At 34.8% G+C, this 21,238-nt stretch overlaps 1 long non-coding RNA gene across 2 annotated transcripts in view; it reads left to right on the top strand.

Annotated features, from left to right (window-relative positions):
- Positions 1-10,601, top strand: part of LOC129074175 (uncharacterized) — a 215,087-nt gene extending 204,486 nt beyond the window's left edge. For both annotated transcript variants that reach the window (XR_008529510.1, XR_008529509.1), the window contains one exon: positions 10,494-10,601. This is a non-coding gene — a long non-coding RNA (uncharacterized LOC129074175). The remainder of the gene's footprint in view (positions 1-10,493) is intronic.
- Positions 10,602-21,238: the final 10,637 nt, after the last annotated feature.

The raw sequence follows: 21,238 nt of genomic DNA, 5'->3' as shown, positions 1-21,238 counted from the left end.
CCTTCATAGGCATTAAGATTCCAGCTGCTAAGGAAGGATCTGTTCTATGTCATTCTGTGTGTTGTGGTGCACAAACCAGCATCCATTATGACTACAGATTTTTGTCATTTCCATTACCTGAAGATTTCCCATTCTTGCTTTCAATCATGGCTGTAACTTTTTCTTAGATTTTCAAATATTTTAAGTAGTATATCTATGTGTTAGGTGTGATACAAAGGAGGCTTTTTAAAAAATCTTCTCAGTCTGGTTTCTTAACAGAAAACTCTTAATCCATGTTTTTTAAATTTTTAAAAATCTCATTTACAATTATTTTAAGTCAGAGAATTACAATTTGAAAAAATATGTTTGACAAGGTGACATTAATCATTTAAAACTTTTGTTTAGTAATTTAGAACAATGAGACCTCTTTCTTACCCCCAAATCCATCTTTAAGAAATTTTTGAATAGTAGTTGTAATAACATGTCACTTTATAATATTGTAAAGCATTCTTATTCATGTTTAAGTATGATTTGGTTATTTTTGGTATTAAGAGGAAACTTAAATGAATTTCTAATTTGCTTATTGCTAGAATCGGAGACAGAAATGGAGAAGAAATTTATTGAGTATCTCTTCTATTTCATCTACTAACAAACTATTGGCAATTACAAGAAAAGGATTAGTTCTCCTATGCTCAGGTCCTTTTGATGTTGGCATATCAATAAAACCATACGACTTCTAATGTCTCAATTCTTCTACCCTTTCTATTCAAACCATTTTGGAAATTTAGTTCAAACACCAAACCTTAATATCATCTGGCCTGCCTTTGGCTCTATATAGATACATGCAAACTATATAGATACATGCAAACATAGGCAGTAAAATTACATTACATAGTGGTGTATAATTATAAAGTTAGTATTAGATAATTCAAAATATGTTTATATTTACTTTTATGATTATTATTAAAATTAAGTCACAGAATTATAAATATTATTAAAGACCAGATTTTCAGAAATACTGTTTTAGGTTCCACAATATACTTTTCAACTGAGAACAGAAGAGTAAGCCTACCTGGAAGGTTGCTATTGTGTTAGGAATGAAGCCATAACATATGGGGTTATTATAAACTTCTCAGATTTGTCCTGTACCACCATTTAGTCTCAGATTTGCCCTCTTTAGTAAGCATGCCCTCCCAAATGGGCACCTCTGTCTAAGGGAGATCTTAGGAGTAGTAAATCAAGTAAGACTAAGGAATATTTTTTAAGTTGGAGAGTTTCAATGAGGATGACATAGCAGTTCATCTTAAGTACAATTCCCTTTCTCTGTTCTTTAGACACACAGTAATACTAGATGAAATATTAGAGACATGACCAGAAAGACATAATTTATCTCAAATTTTATATATAATTCACTGTATATGATATAGAAGAACTGAATAAGGTGGTAAATTAAGGTAAAATTCGGACTTTCTGGTCTTCAGGACAGATGGTGGCAGCAATATCTGGAAGTTTAATAGGGACAAGATGCACTACAGTAAGTCAAGTCTGGAGCTTGTGGTGTTCTGCTCACTAAAAGAGGCTGAAAACTGCTGACTTACTGTTTCTGGCTATAGCTTTCTAGGAAGTTTAGAGGTTCGGGAGGCAGGAGGAGACAGGAACTCAGAATGGGAAACTGACTCAAACCATTTTTTGGCTCACAGACTGGATCTGCTGGTATCACCAATACTACCTGGAACAAGAGTCCCAAATTGCCATTTTAAAACTTGAATGTAGAATAGGGGCCCAGCATATCAGGCAAAAGGAATCACAAAAGTGCAGATACAGAGGACAAGCAATACAGAAAGAACGACGAAGTAAACTGGTAGATTCATTTATTCTTCAAAAACATCTACTTCCTCCTTCCCTACTTGAAGAAGTATATTCCCCTATGTCCCATGTTGGGCTTAGCTATGCGATATTCTTAGGCCAAGGGGACATCAGCAGATGTGATGAAAGCAGAAACAGGAATTGTGCTTGAAAGGTTAGACAGTCCTCTAGTCATGGCCATGAAAACATGAGGATAAAAGAAACGCAAAGCAGACATGGAGCCAAGTCCAGACAAACACTTTCTAGATCCGAGTCCACCCCTGATGACTGGTACATTAAGGGAAAAAAAAAAAAAGATTATTTTAAGCCACTGAGATTTGGGGTAGTTCACTACCAATCATTGCGGTTTTACTAAATCCACTTAGAAAAAAACAATCTCACTTAAAATGACTGTATACCCCAATATCTAAAATATATGTTGAGTCTGCAAACACATGTAATTCTTATACGGACATGAAAGATAGTAATACATTAGAAAATTAATTCACTTCTAATGAAATTAATTCATGATAGTTTGACAAAGCTTTTAAAATAATTATTTTAGAATGTTAAAATACATAGTTTAATATATGTTAAAAACAAGACAATTTAAAATAAAAGTAAGAAGAAATAAAATGATTGAGCTGGGTAGAAAAATACTGTAACTTTTAGAAATATAAAGTGCAGTATTTGAAACTTTAAAAATCAATATAAAGGATAAACTCTGACCTAAAAAGAGTTGAAGTCTATCTCATTGTTTCAGCTGATTTAACACAAAGTGGAAAAAAGGGAAAATGCCATTTATAAAATAAGTATAAAATGAGAAGCTCATATATATATACATTTTTATGTATATTGTTTAAAAATAAACTTTCAGAATTTTTAATATTTAAGAATGTGTTCCTCAGAAAATTTTGTATGATAACCTAATATAAATAAAGATAAATTCACACTGGACACAATTACAGTGAATTTAAAGAATATTGAAGATAAAGGAAAAAAGTCTAATGCTTATACAGCAGTGCTAATAGAACTTTCTGCAATGACAGAAATATTAAATCTTTGCTGTCTAGTAAATAGACACTAGAAACATATGGTAATTGAACACTTGACATGTGACTAGTGCAATTACTAAGGAACTAAGTTTTAATTTTTAAAAAATACTTCAATTAATTACAATTTAAGTTTAACTAGCCACATGTAAGTAGTAATTACTGTGTAGGATCACAGAGTTCTACAGAAAAAAAGATGGAAATGTCAATTAAGCCATCTACGGACTTTTCACAAGCTTAAATGGATAGCAGTGGGCAATGAAACCAATCTTCAATTTGCTGAAAGGAAATAACTTTCAACATATTTTTTATATCTAGTTAAATAACCACTCTATTTTTTAAGTAAAAAAAAGACCATTCCAGATATTTGGTATAGAAAACATACTGCATTCAGACTTGCACATATACCCTTTAGATTTATTTAAAGCATCCAGAAAATTCTCTTTTTGGTGAGTGGATACCAAAATATTGCTACAATTATACATTTTTAATAACAATGGATGCAGAAAGTTTAGGTGAGAAGATTCATTAGCTATATATAAATAGTGTGTTATTAGGAAAAAAATCTGTATACATTTACATACTCATAATATATATCATAATTTTGACTTTAAACAGACAGCCTACCTTTTAAAATGTTTTAGATCATTTCAAGTCAAACTCAACTTTGAGAATGTACATATTTTATTTCAGAACTCATGCATATGTAAATACAATATAAAATGGCTGAAACAGGTCTATAACATATACAAAATGAAGATTTTTATCTACTACTACAGTAAAATTGATATTAAGTACAAGGACATATAAGAAAAAGGGTAAGCCATGATATTTGATAAAAAGCAATAAGTTACCATATGTTATAAAATTAGAATACTAATCAAAACGTTTTTGATGTGTTGCTCAAACATCAAAATTAATCAAAACACTCCTAACTTAAACTCTAATATCTAGCAGCAATAACGGAATCGTAAATGAGCTTACTTAATGAAGGGTTAGACCCTGGTAGATTTCTTATTTCATTCAGAAGGACAGACACATGCCAGATTAATTCATGGTTAACTGTGCATACTTTTGTAAAAGATTAATTTTAAAAAATTAATAGATTAATTTTAAAAAATTAATTAATTAATTTTTAGAGAGAGGGGAAAGAAGAGAGAAAGGGACAGAAACATTGATGTAAGAGAGAAACATCAGTTGGTTGCCCCTCGTATGTGACCCTTCTGGGGACCAAACCCACAACCTAGGCATGTGCCCTGACTGGGAATCAAAATGGTGACCTTTTGCTTTGCAGGATGAAGCCCAACCAACTGAGCCATACTGGTCAGGATGAGAAGAGTTTTTTTTAAAGGATCACCTGAAAGAATATAATTAGATTATATAATTTCCAAAACAGGAGAGAGAAAAATCGTTTAATAAAAATTTATACAATCAAAAGGTCAAAAGAGTTTAAAATAAAGGAAATTAAAAACATAAATTACAAAAAAAGCTAAAATAAAGTGGTAAGAAAGAAATTACCACATATATTAACCAAAATAAAGAGTGTAGCAATATTTATATTTTAACAAAATAGACTTTACGTGGAAAACAATATAAGAATGAAGTGTTATATATAACCTTTAAAGGAACAAACTGACAGTGAAATATAGCTATCATTAACTTGCATGTATCTATCAACATAGCATCAAAGTTTGTACCTCAAAAAAGGAGATAAAAAAGGATAGGAGTATGAGGTACTCAGGAAAAATTTTCTCCCACATAAACATCTTTTAAGCCAATTAAAATTAGCAAAGTCTATTATCAAATTTGGGAAGATTTTACTCAGCAAAATTTATAGAAACTCAGTAAGAATGATGAGAGGTCATGCCATGCAGACTACAACTGTACTCCTCTCCAACAGCTCTGCCTTACAAAAGTGCTTCAGTTCGAAACTAGGTTTAGCTAATAATCTAAGGCCACATAGCTGATGGTGAAATAGGTATTAAAACTTAGCTTGTCTGAATCCAAAGCTGAACTCCTTATGATACTGTGTTGTCTCTCACCTGTAAACTCTAAGAAGATATTAACACATTCCTTCAAAGTTAAAATGATCCATTTTTGGTTCTGTCTTTTAAACTGAAATTTTGTGGCAGCTTTCTGTGGTTCCAACAGCATGCCTTGGAGGAATGAAAAACCTTTTTCAGACTCGCCTGATAAACTCAAGATCTTATTAATATGAGGACTGTCAAAAGTATTTATTCCTGAGTTTCTTAGACTTTTTTTAAAAAACATGATGATAAGCTATATCATTACTAAGTTAAACAAAAGCAAAAGAAAGGACACAAAGAATAATAAAATAACATTACATAATATTTAATGAATTTTACCATATAAAAGATACTAAACTGAAGATATTGCATAAATAGTCTAATTTACATAAATGGTCTTAATTTACAAAATTAAGTACTGCTATATCATGTAATTATTCTCAGTTTACACCTAGAAAGAAAAAACCCCGGAGAATTATAATTTAACACTTACAGTGATTAGTGTTTTTACATCTAGCTATGTCTGACATCAATTTTGTATTCTTAGTCATTGTAGAACACAAAAAAGGACCTGTTATAAAAATATACAAACCATAAATGTGATACAGATATTAGATTAGTTCTTGTATGTTTTTAATTTTTTACTTATGTGTGTCAATTAATAAATGTGTGCATTAAAAAATTCTTCTGATTGTTGCAGTTTTTGAAGCTGGGCATAGTATGATATAATAATAAATAGCATTTATTTAGAATTTATTACATGCTAGGTAAGGTGGCATGTGAGTAAATAGTAGCAATTTAGAGTTCTAATCCTTCTGCTATCATACTCAGTATACATATGCTGCTTGTAAAAATAGCAGTAAATTTAGGAATGCTTGAAATTATGAAAGTTAAAAGAACTTTCCTTTTAGCTTTTCAGCATTTTAGATTAGGTATTTTGTGATTGTACTGAGCATTTAGAGATTAGACAACATGAGAGTATCTTGAAGTGAACAAATTAGATTACAGGTATTCTTTCTTTCTCTAGAAAAACTTGACTATGGTAGTCTCATGCTATTCCTGAAGTCCATCTAAGTCTCTCCAACAATTTATTTTCATTCCCAGGTTTAGCACTAATTCTACAAATAGCCCAATATGCTGAGTGTGACTGCAGGAGAAGTAGATTCCTCCACTGAAATTTTATAACATTCTGCACAAGGCCTAACATGGTAGCTTCCTTGCTTTGATGACATCGGCATGGAATTGGAGTTGCTGGCTCCATGGGCCAAATGGACAGGGAGAGAAAACTTCTGGCTCTAAAAAGAGACTCATAATACTCATTTAGGTTGAAAGCAGCACTATTACAGATGTCCCCATTTTCCTCCCTGTTGCTCATCTCCATCTAGCCCTTACCAAACCACCTGGTCATTACCACACTGTTGTCTGTGTCTATGGGTCATGCATGAATGTTCTTTGGCTAATCTCTTCACCTTCTTTTGTCCAGTTCTTCCCTTGTCCTTCCCCTCTGACAGCTGTCATTCTGTTCCATGTATCCAAGCTTCTGTTTCTATTTTGTTTGTCAGTTTATTTTCTTCATTAGATTCCACATATAAGTCATATGGTATTTGCCTTTCATTGACTGGCTTATTTCATTTAGCACAATAATCCCCAGGTCCATCCATACTGTTGCAAAAGGTACGAGTACCTTTTTATGACCATGTTGTATTCCATTGTGTAAATGTACCATGGCTTCTTTTGTTCACTCATCTACTGATGGGCACTTGGGCTATTTCCAGATTGTTACAGACATAAAGTATGATGCCACATTTTAAAATTTTTAATATTATTAATTAGCATGTGATACACAGGAAGACTTTCAGAGAGGCTTTGTCTCCTTTTTTTTTTACTTTTTTCTTTACCATCTCTGTTCTTTTGATCTTTCATTCTTTTCCATTTTATTTATTAACCTTATTACATTTTTTGGCTAATTTATTTCAAAGCATTTATTTGTAAAGTAGTTGTCTGAGACAAGTTGTCTGTATGTATACAAAGTAGCATTAAATGGATTAATCTTACTTCTACCTTTGACTCTACTTCCTGAGAGTTCTTTACTATGCCACCAAAGAATGATATCCTTAAATGGCATATATGTAAGAAAATTTCCTTTTGTTGATTTATTTCAATTGTCCTATATAGGCATAGAATGCAGTTCCAATTATAGTAACTGTGCATACTATAAAACAGATTTATATATACTGAAACATAATTATATGTAAAAAAAAAACACTTGATTAAATGTACCTAGTCTATAAAGTTGGTGTGGTGTCATTTATAGCCTTAGGATATGACATTTAGAAACTATAAACTTCATATGACAGGTGAAACCATAGAAGCCATAGGAGAATTTGATATTTCACATTCAAGGTGTTTTCCTCTGAGACTTGAGAAGCTAGTTCTTGAGAACAGCCTCATGAAAGAAATCAATCTGTGTTTGAAGAAAGAGTGTGGATATCTCCTTGTGTTTTTGAAGTGACTTATTGGCATCTACTGGGTCCCTGGAACTTTACTTTATACCAGAACATATAAATATTCTTCTATGTAGGGGTACTTGAGGCCCTGAGCCTGTTTTCCATGGCTGGTTTATGGGAAAGCAAAAGTATGAAATCATTTAAAGACCATGACAAGTGAAAGGAGAAAAGGAGAGAATGCACTGTAACAGTTGACAAGGAGAATGACTCGCAGCTACTTTTTAGAAATGCTTGCTACTAGTTTGAAAAGTGTCTTTTTCTAATGTAAATTCCCATGTCTGATGTGAGGAGGTAGAGCGGGGAAGGACAAAAACAGAAAGAAAAATCCTAGCTGACTTCTCTGGCTTCTTGACTTGTCAATGGTCACACTCCAACTGGCTAATGTGATGACATGAACTTCAGAGAGCTGAACAGTGAGAAAAGACAAACTCATTTAGATAAGTGGAAAGTTGGTGAGTAACTATAGGAGAACAGAGATCATCTGATATAATTATGAGAACACAAAGGCTCAGGTATTTATTCTGAGATAATGATAAAAGCTCAGTAACAAAACTAGGACTGGGAAGAGTTCAGGTTGACTAATATTTGCAATGACATTTTGAAAGTAAAGGAGACTATGGAAACACTTGTCTACCCCATGGGAGATACTTACATGCAGTAAGGATCTTTCTTCCAGCCAAGGCTACTTAGATTGGTCCTTGTTTCTCTCCCCACCCCCTTTCTCTCTCCCCCTCTCACTCTCTCTCTCATTTACCAAGATATCTGGGGCCAGACACCTAAGCTGGCTGCTTATACCCAATGCCAGTTACCTTGTGTGACATGTAATGTTTACCCTGTTTTTCTTCTTTTTTGGTTTCTGTCTTTGAACCTTTTGCCTCAATAGAAACTTTTGTGATAGTAAGGGTATGACCTATCTTAACAGAATTGTTTTTTGTTTTGTTTTGTTTTGTTTTTTTTGTTTGGTTTTTTCCCCACTTACTCCCATTAACATGAACAGGACAAGTGCAGAGGTGACAGAGGAAACATATATCTCTTTTCTATTGCTTTTCTACTATTCATGACTCTGGATGAAACTTAGAAACAAGAGGTCAGCTACCTGACTTCTTTCTGAATCCTGTATTTTGTCTTTAGCATATCTAATGCTCTCTCTGCTTTTCCTCCCTCCCTCCCTCCCTTCCTCCCTCCCTCCCTCCCTCCCTCCCTCCCTTCCTTCCTTCCTTCCTTCCTTCCTTCCTTCCTTCCTTCCTTCCTTCCTTCCTTCCTTCCTTCCTTCCTTCCTTCCAGTGTGGTACAATTTATTCACATCTTAGAGGCCAGCCATAGAAGAGACAAGAATCAGATGAAGAGAGAACTGCTTTTTGAACTGAATTTTAGGTATCAATAGCACAACAGTAAATAAGTAAAGAAGTAACACAGATTAGTAAAAGTAAGAGCAAAATGAACTTCTGCCAATCTTTGCTGCCTTTTCCTTAGAGAACTGTTCTGTCTCTGCATTCACCTGTGTATATAAAATTTTATTAAAATAAAATAAATGATGCACCCACAGAACAAGGGGATAGTTTGTCTCAGTTTAGAAAGTTGAATTATACCAAATTTAAGGTGAATACCTTTTCCATTGTGTTGTGGAAACTCCCTCCACCCTGTTCGTCCACAAAGTATTTCATAAAGTTTCCGTAAGTTTGTGTCTTTGGAGAAGACCTTAGAGATCATCTAGTTTGGCCTTTCTCCACATTTTTCAAATAAGGAAACTGAAGTATGCAAAAGTTGATGAATGTTGCCAAGATTAAGGCAAGTTAGATGAGGACAGAAGCAGGACTAGAAACTGTCTCCCAGTTCTTAGCTTTCCCTTAACCCAATGTACTTCCATTTCATTCATATGTATAAACAGGACTCTTAAAAAAAAAACTCTATTATTTGTCTTCAACTTTTAAGTCCATATAAAATTACACACTCGAAATCTATGTGATTTTTTTTAACCAGTGTTACCCCAGTACATTTGATAAAAAATTTAAAAAACAAATACATCTTGTGGTACATTTTCTGTAATTCAGAACTGAAAACCATATAAGATATTTAAAAATGCAAATGCTAGGCCCATTTTACCCTGAATCTTTCTGTGTCTGAGATGATCTAGTTCTTTATTAAAAGTGTTACTGTACAATTATGTTCTTGTAATTACAAAGACTAAATATGCATATAAACCAAGAAAAAATGTACCTGAAAAAAACAATAAACTGTATTGACACTACACCACAAAAATAAAATAAAAAATAAATTATAAATTTTTAATAAAATTATAGTTTAAGGAAACTTGAATGGTCACTTATTTTTAAAAAAAATATAATTGTGGGTTGTGTCTTTGTTTTTGTTGTCTATTGTTTCTGTTTTTCCTTTTGATGAGTAAGATTTTTTCTAATAGATTGGAGTACCTTGTAGATTCAGATCAATACATATAGAAAAGTGCCCTATAAAAAACAATGGTTTAGGACTTGATGCTATAGTCTCGGAGCTCTAGTTTGAACCAAGTTATACCCATTTGTGAATCATGCGACCTTGGACAAATTTCTTAACTTCTTGGAGTCTCAGTTTGCTCATCCTAAAATCCTGGTAATAATAACATTTTGTCATAGGGTTCTTGTGATGATTAAATGAGATAAGGTACATGTCATGCATTAGCATAGCATCTGGCTCATAGCAAGTACACAATTAAATATTGGCTGTTTGTATATGTGTGTGCCCAGGTGTGTTCTTGTATGTATTTAAAACACATGTATTGATCTGCCAGGAACAATCTTGAGCTCTACTTCTTCGATGCTGGATTAGGTCTGATCATGACAGTTTGCTCTTCAAGGCATAATTATAAATAGGTGTTGAAAAAATGAAACACTTTGTAAACAAAAACAATTGTTTAACATGTCATTTTAGAGATGTTATTCCAGCATTTTGAAAAGAGCATTGTGGAGCAATATATTTATTTCAGAGGGTAGTAAATGTTATGCAAAAAATATTTTAAAAACTATTAGCTAAATGATATAGAAAGGCTGACTCATACAAACTAAAAGGATTTTTTCTTTCTCTTTCAGATTTCTCAGAGTTTTTAACTTACTAAAGGACATTGTGATTTCCAAAAGCAAACTATTTGGCCAGAAAGCACTTTTCCCTTCAGACATCAAACGGACCTAGACAGTCATTTTGGGTAAAGTTTTTTTATTCTTATTCCAATTATATGGCCATAGTTCAGAACTCTTTTGGAAGGCTCTTGAGGGGATCACCTTGCAGTTCTGTGCAACTGAGGCTTAGTCTTTGAAAGTTTTTTTTTAAAAATGAAAACAGAATACATTTCTACTCTGACACTTTAATTTTCTTTTATTTATATTTTTAATTGTGGTACAATATACATAACATAAAACTTACCATATTAATCATTTTTAAATGTACAGTTCAATAATATTAAGTACGTTCACAATTTTGTACATCAAATCTCCAGAACTCTTTTTTATCTTGTAAAAACGAAACTCTATATCCATTAAATAACTCCCCATTCCCTTCTGTCCTCAGTCCCTGGCAACCACTATTCTACTCTCTATCTCTGTGAGTCTGACTACTCTAGGTACCTCATGTAAGTGGAATCATGCAGTATTTGTCTTTTGTGACTGGCATATTTCCCTAGCTGTTACAGCAGACAAACCTGAAATCTTCACTGCTTGACATAAGATGGTTACTTTCTTGTTCACGTAGAGACCAGTATGGGTCAGGTGATCTTTCTACATCTTATGGTTATGCTTTTTAGAAAACATGGGCCCTAAAGTCATTGCAAGAAGGGGAATGAGGAATGGAGTAGAAATCAAGGCTCCTAACTGTCCAGGCATGCTCTGAAGTGACCTGTCACTCCATTTTATGATTCACTGGATAAACCTAGTCATAATAGCACTCACCCACGTGCATTAGAGGTTGGAAAATGTAAGGGATCCCATGGAATCTGGGGCACTGACTTTGCCAGACATGTTTGTTGACTCTGTGTCTTAAATACGGTAATGACTAGCTATTGTGACTTGGTTAAGTCGGCATTTGTTAGGTGGAGCACAGGGTGCCCGGTGGTGAGCTGTGGGCAACAACAGACCTCAAGCAAAATTGAAGTAGAGAAGTTTATTGCTCACAGGTCCTGGAGGAAGTACACTGCACACCTAAAGAGGCTGCATGGGAAGGTCAAGGCAGAGCACAGAGAGAGATGGGCAGCTCCTGGGGTACAGGCCTCTATTAGGGGTCTGAGGATGGAGTGCTTTGGTGTTCCTGGGCTAGGGCCAGACTTGTCAATAAATCAGAGGGTTTTGGTAAACAGCCTTCCGCACCCTTATCTAGAGTATATTAGGCATGTGGGCACTGGGAGGCAGGAGAGACTGCTGATCACAAGGGCCGTTGGGGAGTCATATCCAGAACTTGTACTGGTTTGTGACTCTGTGAGTTCCTATGTAGGACATGCGCTTCCATGAGGAGACTAGTGTCAGTTTAAGGTTCCTGCAGTCACTTGGACAAACAAAATGGATCCAGAGGCAGCAATGCCATGCGTTAACTCAGCTAAATTCTAAACTCTAGCTATCTTAGAAAAAAATAGCAGTAAATATAAATATGGGAGATTTATTTAGTCTACAAACCTTGGTGGATGTAGGAATTCATAAATACCTGCAATAAATCTATAGTGCATCAGGAATTTGTGGATAAGATGGGTTTATAGTATCTGTCATTAATCAAATAATACTGTATTTTTAACTGACTATTTAATTTCCAGATGAGACCAATGCTAACTTCAACAGACAGGTGCATTTATTATCTTAAAAATTCTCCAGAGAGAATATTAATGCGTTAATGGTACAGTTTTCTTCCATATCCACTCCAGTGATGAACTTAACTTCCATTATTTTGATGTGGGGTTTTAGAACTATTTCTCACTGTGCGTTCTCCTGTGCCTCTATTGTACAATAATTTAAGCTTGCCGTTGTGATTTGAAATTTTCTGGGTTGGTATAGTTGTTTTGACTAATTGATCATGCCTTCAAGTTGTTTTTAATTAAAGGGATATTCATTAATTCTTATGTATAAAGCTGTCTTAAATTCAATTGAAAAGCACATGGCATATTAAGTATGCAATAATATATGCTATATACCTCGTGTGTGAGTGTTTATAGTAATTACATGGAGACTGTGCCTGCACTAAATCAAAACACTTACTGAAAAGGTGCTGAGCTTATGAAACTGATTGTTTAGCATCACACAAAGAAAAAAAGAGTTATTTGAATGACTCCAACTCACAAAAACTTCTGAATTCCATCAAAGCTTATTATATATTGAAACTCAGTGACAGCACATAACAGTATTGCCTTATGCTTTATTACAATGGCTAATTTTAGCCCCTAACATAATTTCTGGTGGCCTTGTCTAACACAGTTGGGAAAAATAGATATTAGTTTCCACCTTGCTGTGAACTCACTAGGGATGCCTCAACTTCTTTTTCAAAAGTAGAGCCAATATCCAGTTACTTCAAAAATATATTTTTGGCTATACTGGAATTTATTTCAGATTATTTCTACAATAAGAAACATGAGGATCATCTTACATTATCAGGTGCTCCTTGGCATTTTGAACATACTTAAAATTATATATAATATTTAATTAATACTAGATCAAGTCTTTATAAAGTTATAATCCAGAGTTATGATTTAGAAATCACTTGATTTTTTTCGTATTAAATTTGGCGAGTGGATTTTCATAGTGGATGAGATGTGTGTAGGGTTACTCGCAGGAGATTTGTATAGTGGTAAAGATGCCTAGAAGATTCTCCAACATAAGGGAATATGGGGGTCCAGATTTCCTAAGGCAAATAGAAATAAGAAAATTATGTTTTTAAACAAATATATATGGGTGGATGAGGGAAAGAATTGTGTTCTAGTGTGTATGATCTTCTGGAGTTTCGATTACAGTATGAAAGCACTGTAGCTCATACAGATTATTTTCAAAATGTACTTCTCCGCCTAAACCACACATTTTGGTTTCTGGTAGATTAGTTTTTGTCATTCTTCATCCAGGCTGGCTTGTGCTCATTTAATCACTTTTATCATTAAAGAAAACAGAGTAAAATGACATTTCTACATTATGCAAGAGTTAGTGGTAGGAAAAAATAATAAAATGCTCAGTCCGTGAGTTTCCAGTTTGGTACATATTCCACAAAAGCACCCTATGTCATTTACATTATTTGAAATCCTTCCATGGTGTTTCTCCTTAGGAAAATGTTGTTTTCCCAAAACACTTTTCTTTTCTTTTTTTTTTTTTTTTTTGCCAGAGGAAAGTATAAATTAATTTCTCGCCAGTTCTGTTCATGGTTCTACTTTCATTTATATTAAATACATTGTATAAATCCTATAAGTTTGTGTTGGATTGTTTATAGACATACTGGGAAGGAAAGGAATGATTTGCTAAGCTGGATTTCAGTAATGGAGTAATCAGAGACTTTCATAGAGTTCATTTTATTTCTTATTTTTGATTTATAGTTGTTTCTTTAACTGCCTGCAAGGTACATGAAGGAGCATAAGCCAGAAAACTATGAAAGCATACATAAATATTTATTCAAATGTGTTATTTTTGCCTGATAACAATGTTTTTATTTTTTGTTTCCTCTGTTGCAGCATATTTTTCAGAGCAACTCACTCAAATTCTTTTCTCTGTTTTTTTTTTGCCTTTATTCACTTTGCAAATTACTAGAAAAGAGGTAGAAGTTTCATTCCCCCAGAAGTAACTGCACTCACTGCAACGTTATCATGCCATAAGTTGAAAAGCATGAGGATGTGCTAATGATACTGCTACTATTGTTTCCCAAAGAGCACAGGTGAGAGGAAAAGCAAGTAAACAATCAGGTCACATTTCTAGGCCTGCCTTCTACATAACCTGGAGCATAAAAAGAGTCTGGCACAGATTCGTAATTTATAATACCATTCTCCAAAGTCTTTGTGTGTAGTGGTATGTGTGTGTTCACATTTTATTCCTTAATAATCTCCCTAGAGAGATTAAGGTTATATTCAATATTAGTACTTAAACAATGGATTAAAAAGCAAAAAATTTGGACAACTGCAAACACTAAAAAACTGTTTTGACTTCAATGTACTAACTTGATTGGATGAACTATTGTTTTAATGTTGTCCTTATGAGCCAGAATAAGGATATGTGGCCTTAATGATAAACCACAACATCCTTTACTCAATGATATCAAATGGAGACACTATGGAAAGATATTAGTAACATTGTGGTCCCAGACATAGTTTGGGTGACTGTGTTAACAGGAGTGGTAAGGTACTAGGGTTCTGGAATCAGAATACCTTGCTTCAAATTATGGCTCTGCTGCTCTTGAGCCATGTGATTCTAGAAGAGTTACTTAACCTTTCTTGGGCTCAATTTCCTCCTCTGTAAAATGTGAGTATTGACACTATCTACCCTAGTTTTGTTATTGGGATTAAATGTGCTATCATTCAATTATTAAAGGGCTCATTACAATGCCAGGCACTTGGTACTCTTAGTAAAATGAGCTAACATCATTAAGCAAACTCTCACTAAGAATTTTACAACTCAATGACATCTCTTCATAGAGTATCAGTTAGGTATCCAATAATTATGTGTTGGGAAACACCCCATCTGGTTTCAGGAACTACATGTAGCCCACCAACAGGCGAGAGGGCCCAAGGCTGGAACTAATCAAGGAAGCCTTGAGAAAACAGGCCACTGAGGAGATGAAACATGTCTCTCTTTCATCGCCCTGCTTGACCCTGGAGGATGGCTGGTTAGTCAATGACTGGTAAGAGCCCTCAATAGAAGGGGCAACCTAAGATAGGCACAGCCACGTGGGCATCAGGGAAAAAACTTGGGGGAGATGAAGAAAGGGAAAAAAACCCCCACACCCCTTGGCTTGATTTTGATGTGGCCAGGGTCCTCATTCTATCTGAAAGAAGTTTCCTCATTTCCTGGTTGCTTTGCCTTTCCTCCCTCCTGGTTCAGGTTTGAAACAATACTGGAGACAGCCCTAAACTGGATCTGGTAGTTCCCAGGGGAAATCAGGTCTAGAAGTAAATTCTTTAAAGCATGCTTTGTTTTTCCCTCAAAAGCTATGATAACCAGCTCATGCTGAGAAGGAAATTTACATTATTCACAGACCCTAACCCTAAACCCTTTGGTGCTCTTAAGTTTACACTCTTATGTTTACCCATCTCCTCTTGGACCCATGGAAATCAATGTGTTCCTGCCATTTGTTTTCTTCAAAGCATCATCTATTCTCTGTAAACATTAACATGCTGATGTAATGAGATCACCTGTACATTCCTATTACCTAGCCCCATTGATAACTTTTTTAATAAAAGCCTTCGGAAAAAGGGGTTCTGGCTGCCTTCTCCACTAGAGGGAAGAACCATACCCTTCTCCTGGCAGACAGAGAAGTGTCTGGAATGATTCATTATTTCCCCCTATCTGTGACAACCCTGGGACAGACTCTGTGGGAATCAGAGTCCACACTCCCACCATAGCTGGCCCCCCAGACAGTGACCCTCAGATCCAGGGTCCAGCGTCGCTCCCACCTCAATTACGTCCAGAAGAACAGTGAATCTGTCGACATTGAAGGCACAGTTTTGTTTTGTTTTGTTTTGTTTTTTTGTCAATGCTAGAATATAAAACAATCTCCTTAGTGATTGAAGGAAACATCTCTGCTGACTCACTAAAACTAAACATAATGCAGCATATGACTTCGGGAAGAAAATAAAATTGGTGGGTATTAGAAATTTTTAACAATCTCTGATTTTCAGTGGATGAAAAACTGTTGCCTTATCTTAGGCAGAGACATAGACATAGCTTGGCTCAGGGCAGATCACTGCACAGGCCAGGCTGCTCTTGAAACCTTTGTGACAGGAATCCCAGGTTATATTATTTAACATTAAGAATCCCAGATGGAATGGAAAGTTTTTTGTTAATGTTGTTTTTAATATACAGGGTCCAGCAGAAGTAAGGCTAGCTCGAGTGTGGTTGGTAGGGTAATAATATGGATGTAAATATGTACAGTTTTAATTTGAACATTTCATCTAAAATGTCATATGGTGTGCTTGAGTGTGATATTGTTATGTTACAGAATTACATACTTACGATTTTGTAATAAAAGATTTTGTAAAAAAAAAGGAGGGCATTATTTGTACTAGATCCGTATAATGCTTGAGTTATCATTGCTTAACATTGGCTATTTGGCATCGAATGTTATTTTTAATGTATGCCAATTTTCATGGGAGCATGATATGAGTAAATATTTCAACAACAGCAGCAACAAGCTCAAAAACAGTCCCACAGAGAGTTTGTATTCCCAAATACATGTGAGTGTCAATAGCTATTGTTTCCTTGTATCTGGCCTAAGTCATTCTTTATTTTCTGAGGGTTGAGATCATAATCCGACTTCTCTGTGGCAGTATTCAACATTATAAAATAGCGGAGCAGCCTCTATTTTCTAAGATAGAGGCAATAAACATTTTTGAACATGCAAGAGCTCAGATGATATAATTACCATGAGACTCCTGGAAGACTCTGCTAGAGGTTAATATTCAGGCAATCAAGAGATGAATAGAAAAACTGGAGTGAAAGATCCAGTGAATGTTAAGACTAAAACACTAGAACTGTAAGGCTCTAATCGTAGGACTATAGATGGAAGACCAAGTATAAGGATTGTAGGACTAATAGTCAAACAAATGTAGGGATCATAGTTATAAAATAGAATGTGAATGTCACATGTCTTGACAGTGAATAAATTATGTAACTAAGAAAAGCAGAGAAGAAAGAGCGAGTACAAGAAAGAAAAAGTGTGGTTATTTTTTATTATCACTGATTAAAATATACACTTGGAACTGAGAATTCTCATAATAGAAATATAAAGCCATTTAACTGCAAAAAGCTAATTACTAAGGAAGGTAATATAATCTTCTGGAATTGATAGTGAAAGAGAGAGGGAAATGGGAAAGAAGAAAATCATTCTATACAATAACCTAATCACTGTTTATACAGTATGTCAAAACGAACTGTATAAGTGAGTAATTAAGTATACAATTTAATAAACCTTACAGTTCTTATATTAAATCATGATCACAGGAATAACAACTTGAAGATGATGTTTCCTTTAATACCAGAAAAAAATACCTTGCAAATCACAATATTAGAAAAAACACATAACACACAAAAACTTGCCTAGGCAGTGTCATTATCTACTTTCCTGTCTGTACTCATACTTTATCATATTTTTTGGCTGATAAGGATTTCCATTATTTTATTGCCAACTGAATTATGCGTTTAACAATGTTGTAAAAATGGGCAGAATGGTGCATGCTACCATTTGAAGAAAAATGTTAAAAATTGTATGTGTATTAAATATGCCAGATGAATACTTCCAAACTGTATAACAATTTTCTTAGGGAGGGGAACTGAGTCTAGGGTTAGAGGTAGGGACAAAACTTTATTTTAGATCCATTTTCACATTTTTGAATGTTGTTGCATTAGTATTTATTACCTTTAAATTGAGTTAAATTTAAACTAGAGAAAAATAAGATCTATTCAACTGTATTATTTATGACCTCAATGAAAATGATTCATTAGCATGATTTGCATGGAGTATGTTGAGAGAGAAATGGAAGGAAAGGATAGAGGAGGTGAGAAGTTGAAAATAAAGGACAATAAAATATAATTATAGAAACATAGACATATTTTTAATAAGTTTTTATGTGCTTGAGGTTATAGATGAAGGCAACAGGAGTAGAAATATTTTTTAAGATAGGCAATAGATTAAGATAGGCAATAAGATAAATATAGATAATGGATAAAGATAGATAATACTCTAACATGTTTTCATGTCATTGGGGGATGATCCAGTATCTGGCAGGTAAATTTTATTAAAAATGATGACATTGGTTTAGAAACATTAATTTTTTTTTATAGGAATTAGGTAAGAGTATCTGCTATCTATTAAGGCTACTCCTCCTTGGTGCCAATAAGACCATTTTATCTGTATCCATTTCTGTAGTAAAAGAGGTCAGGAAAGATAATTGACTAGATCCAATAAGCTGCATGATCATGGGAAAAGGCAATCTTGGTGTGGCTGACAGCATGTGTACTGTCTCCACCCTGTTGTTCTTGCTACTTTGAGATTCCACTCACATCCATAATATGTGCTGGTTGGGGGAATGAAGGGATGACGGAGTGACAGAAAACATTCTGTGGGTCTAGCCCTGTAAAACAAATGGAAAATGGTTATTCTGTCAAAAAGGACGATGGAGAAAACTTCTATTTCAAGATCTATAATTAGGTAGAGATTTATTTTGCTTTCCTTTCCAACATACATTTTAATTTTATCATTTACCTGTTACTTTTGGGAAATTTATTTTTATTGCTGCATCTGTCTCTCACCATCCAATTCACTCCCAGCCTAAGCCATGGCTACGCACATCCAAATGTCTTCTTCATGCCTGTTCTTCTTTGATGTAGTATTCTATTGCTTTCTGGGTTTTTTTAAAATTAATTTATTTATTTTTTCAAATACATTTGTCTCTGCCTTCCCCCCACCACTTTCCTTTGCCCCCTCCCCCATCTTCCTCCCTCAGTCCTTCCCCTTTGGTTTTGTCCATGAGTCCTTGCTATATGTTCCTTGACTTTCCCCTTCCTTTCCTTTTCCCCCACCCACCCCTCCCTCCTTCCCTCTTGTCTCTGTTGGTTTCTTTTCCTTTCAGTGTTGCTGGTCTTATTTTCCTTGCATCTTTGTATTGTTGGTTAGGTTCCACTTATAGGTGAGATCATATGGTATTTGTCTTTTGCCCCCTGGCTTATTTTGCTTAGCATAATGCTCTCTAGTTCCATCTATGCTGTCGTGAAGTTTAGTAGTTCTTTTTTTCTTTCTGCTGCGTAGTATTCCATTGTGTAAATGGAATGCTTTCTGTTTCTATCATGTGAAAATCATTCTACTTCCTCACCAGTGAGCTCTCTACCTTCTTTCACTCCAACTTCATTTTCGGACCTCTCAGCTGACAACACAATTGGGTGGAGTTATTGCATATTGTTTTGATAGATAGATGAGTAGAGATTGTAGCACCTAAGAGAGTACTTGAGAATTGAGCACAGACCAGAGGAGAGGGAGAAAAGGGATAATGGTGGAAAGAAAGGGAAGGGACTAGTCAAAGAGCATGTATGAACAAACCATGAACATGCACAACAGTGTGGGGATTAACTGGGAGTAGGGGATAGAGGAGGGCAGAGGAGGGCAAAGGGGGAAAAATTGGGACAACTGTAATACAATAACAATAAAAAAACTTTAAAAAATAAAAATAAAAAAACAGTTGGCAAATGCTACTTGTAAAAATGAATAATAAAACTTCAAGAGAAGTAGATTTCAATTCAGTTTAAGGCAGCTTTGCTAACAGAGCTGTCCAGCATAGAACCAGGCTATTCTTTCAAAGTATTACCTATTTTCATTCTGGGCAACTAGCTCCTATTTTACTAAGGTAGAGTTTTTTTTCATTAGGTAGGCAGTTGGTCTGAAACTCCTTTCCAAATCTTAACAGTTTATTATCATTGGACTCATTCTCTATTTATCACTGAACTTGAGTGTCATGTTTATTGTTTATAAAGTTGACTTGCTTATAGTAAGTTTATTCACTTTTTGTATAAGATATTATTCCTATATCAAAATAACTGTAAACAACAAAGTTCAACAAAATAAACAAATGAGCAAAATAGAACCAGAGACATCGAAATAAATAACAAACTGACAGCAATCAGAGGGGAGGGGAGAGGGGAATAATGGGGGAAAGAAGGAGAAGGGGTGAGCCAAGGAACATGAATAGAGGACTCACGGGCATGGCCGATGGGGTAGGGACTGACTGTGGGAGTTAAGGGGTGGCAGGGCAGGGGAGAGCAATGGGGGAAAAGGTGGGAGAACTGTAACTGAACAACAATGAAAAAAACTTAAAAAAAGAGTAAAGTTTATTTTCTTAGGTATTCAACTAGCTTTTGCTGGACAGGTTTTATTGAAATGAGCTGAAACAGACACATGTGACTGCACAGACCCCCAGCACAGCATGGGCAACCAAGTCAAGAGACAACTTGCTCAGTCGTTCAAAAGGAGACATGCTGATTCCAGACCTGCTAAAGGGACAAGTCAAAGGGACTCAGCACGGGCAGAACAAAGAACCCCAGGAGGGAGGCTTTGCTCCAAAAGAGGGGTTTTTGCATCAGGAGAAGGCTGTTCTATGAAAAGGAGACTAGTTGTTTCAAACTAAAAAAAAAAAAAAAGCTAATCTCATGGCTCTTAGCAAAATAGTTAGTAAAAAAGAAATTTTAACTTGAATGCAGCTGAGAGCAGTGGATCAAAGTTAAACCTATTGCATAGCCAGTGAAAGAAATGACTGTTTCTTCTATTTAGCTTTTGCCTGCTCTTCCTTTGTTATATTTTGTATTTTTCTATTATCTATGGTTTACAAATGTGCTTTGAAACTATGAGCCATTTTTGTTTCACTCATATTAATTCTAGGGGCATTTGTAGGATGCCTGTTATGAAGCAGACACTATGTATGGTGGTGTAGTTTAAAAGTGAGTAGGACATGGCCACTCCCCATAAGAGATCCTCATGGATAGCCACACAACTCTTGGCAATAGCAGGAAGTGGTTAAAAGCGTAGGTTTTACAATAAGACAGATTAAGATTTACACACTGATTTTATCATTTTTAACTATAGGAACTAAGATATATAAAATAAAATCTTCAGTTCCCTTATCTGTAAA

The sequence above is a fragment of the Pteronotus mesoamericanus genome, unplaced genomic scaffold (assembly GCF_021234165.1).
Source record: "Pteronotus mesoamericanus isolate MK-2021 breed Mesoamerican mustached bat unplaced genomic scaffold, CSHL_Meso_final contig_46, whole genome shotgun sequence".
Taxonomy (NCBI): domain Eukaryota; kingdom Metazoa; phylum Chordata; class Mammalia; order Chiroptera; family Mormoopidae; genus Pteronotus; species Pteronotus mesoamericanus.
The sequence above is the reverse complement of the archived record's forward strand: the minus strand, read 5'-3'. Positions and strand labels throughout refer to the sequence as shown.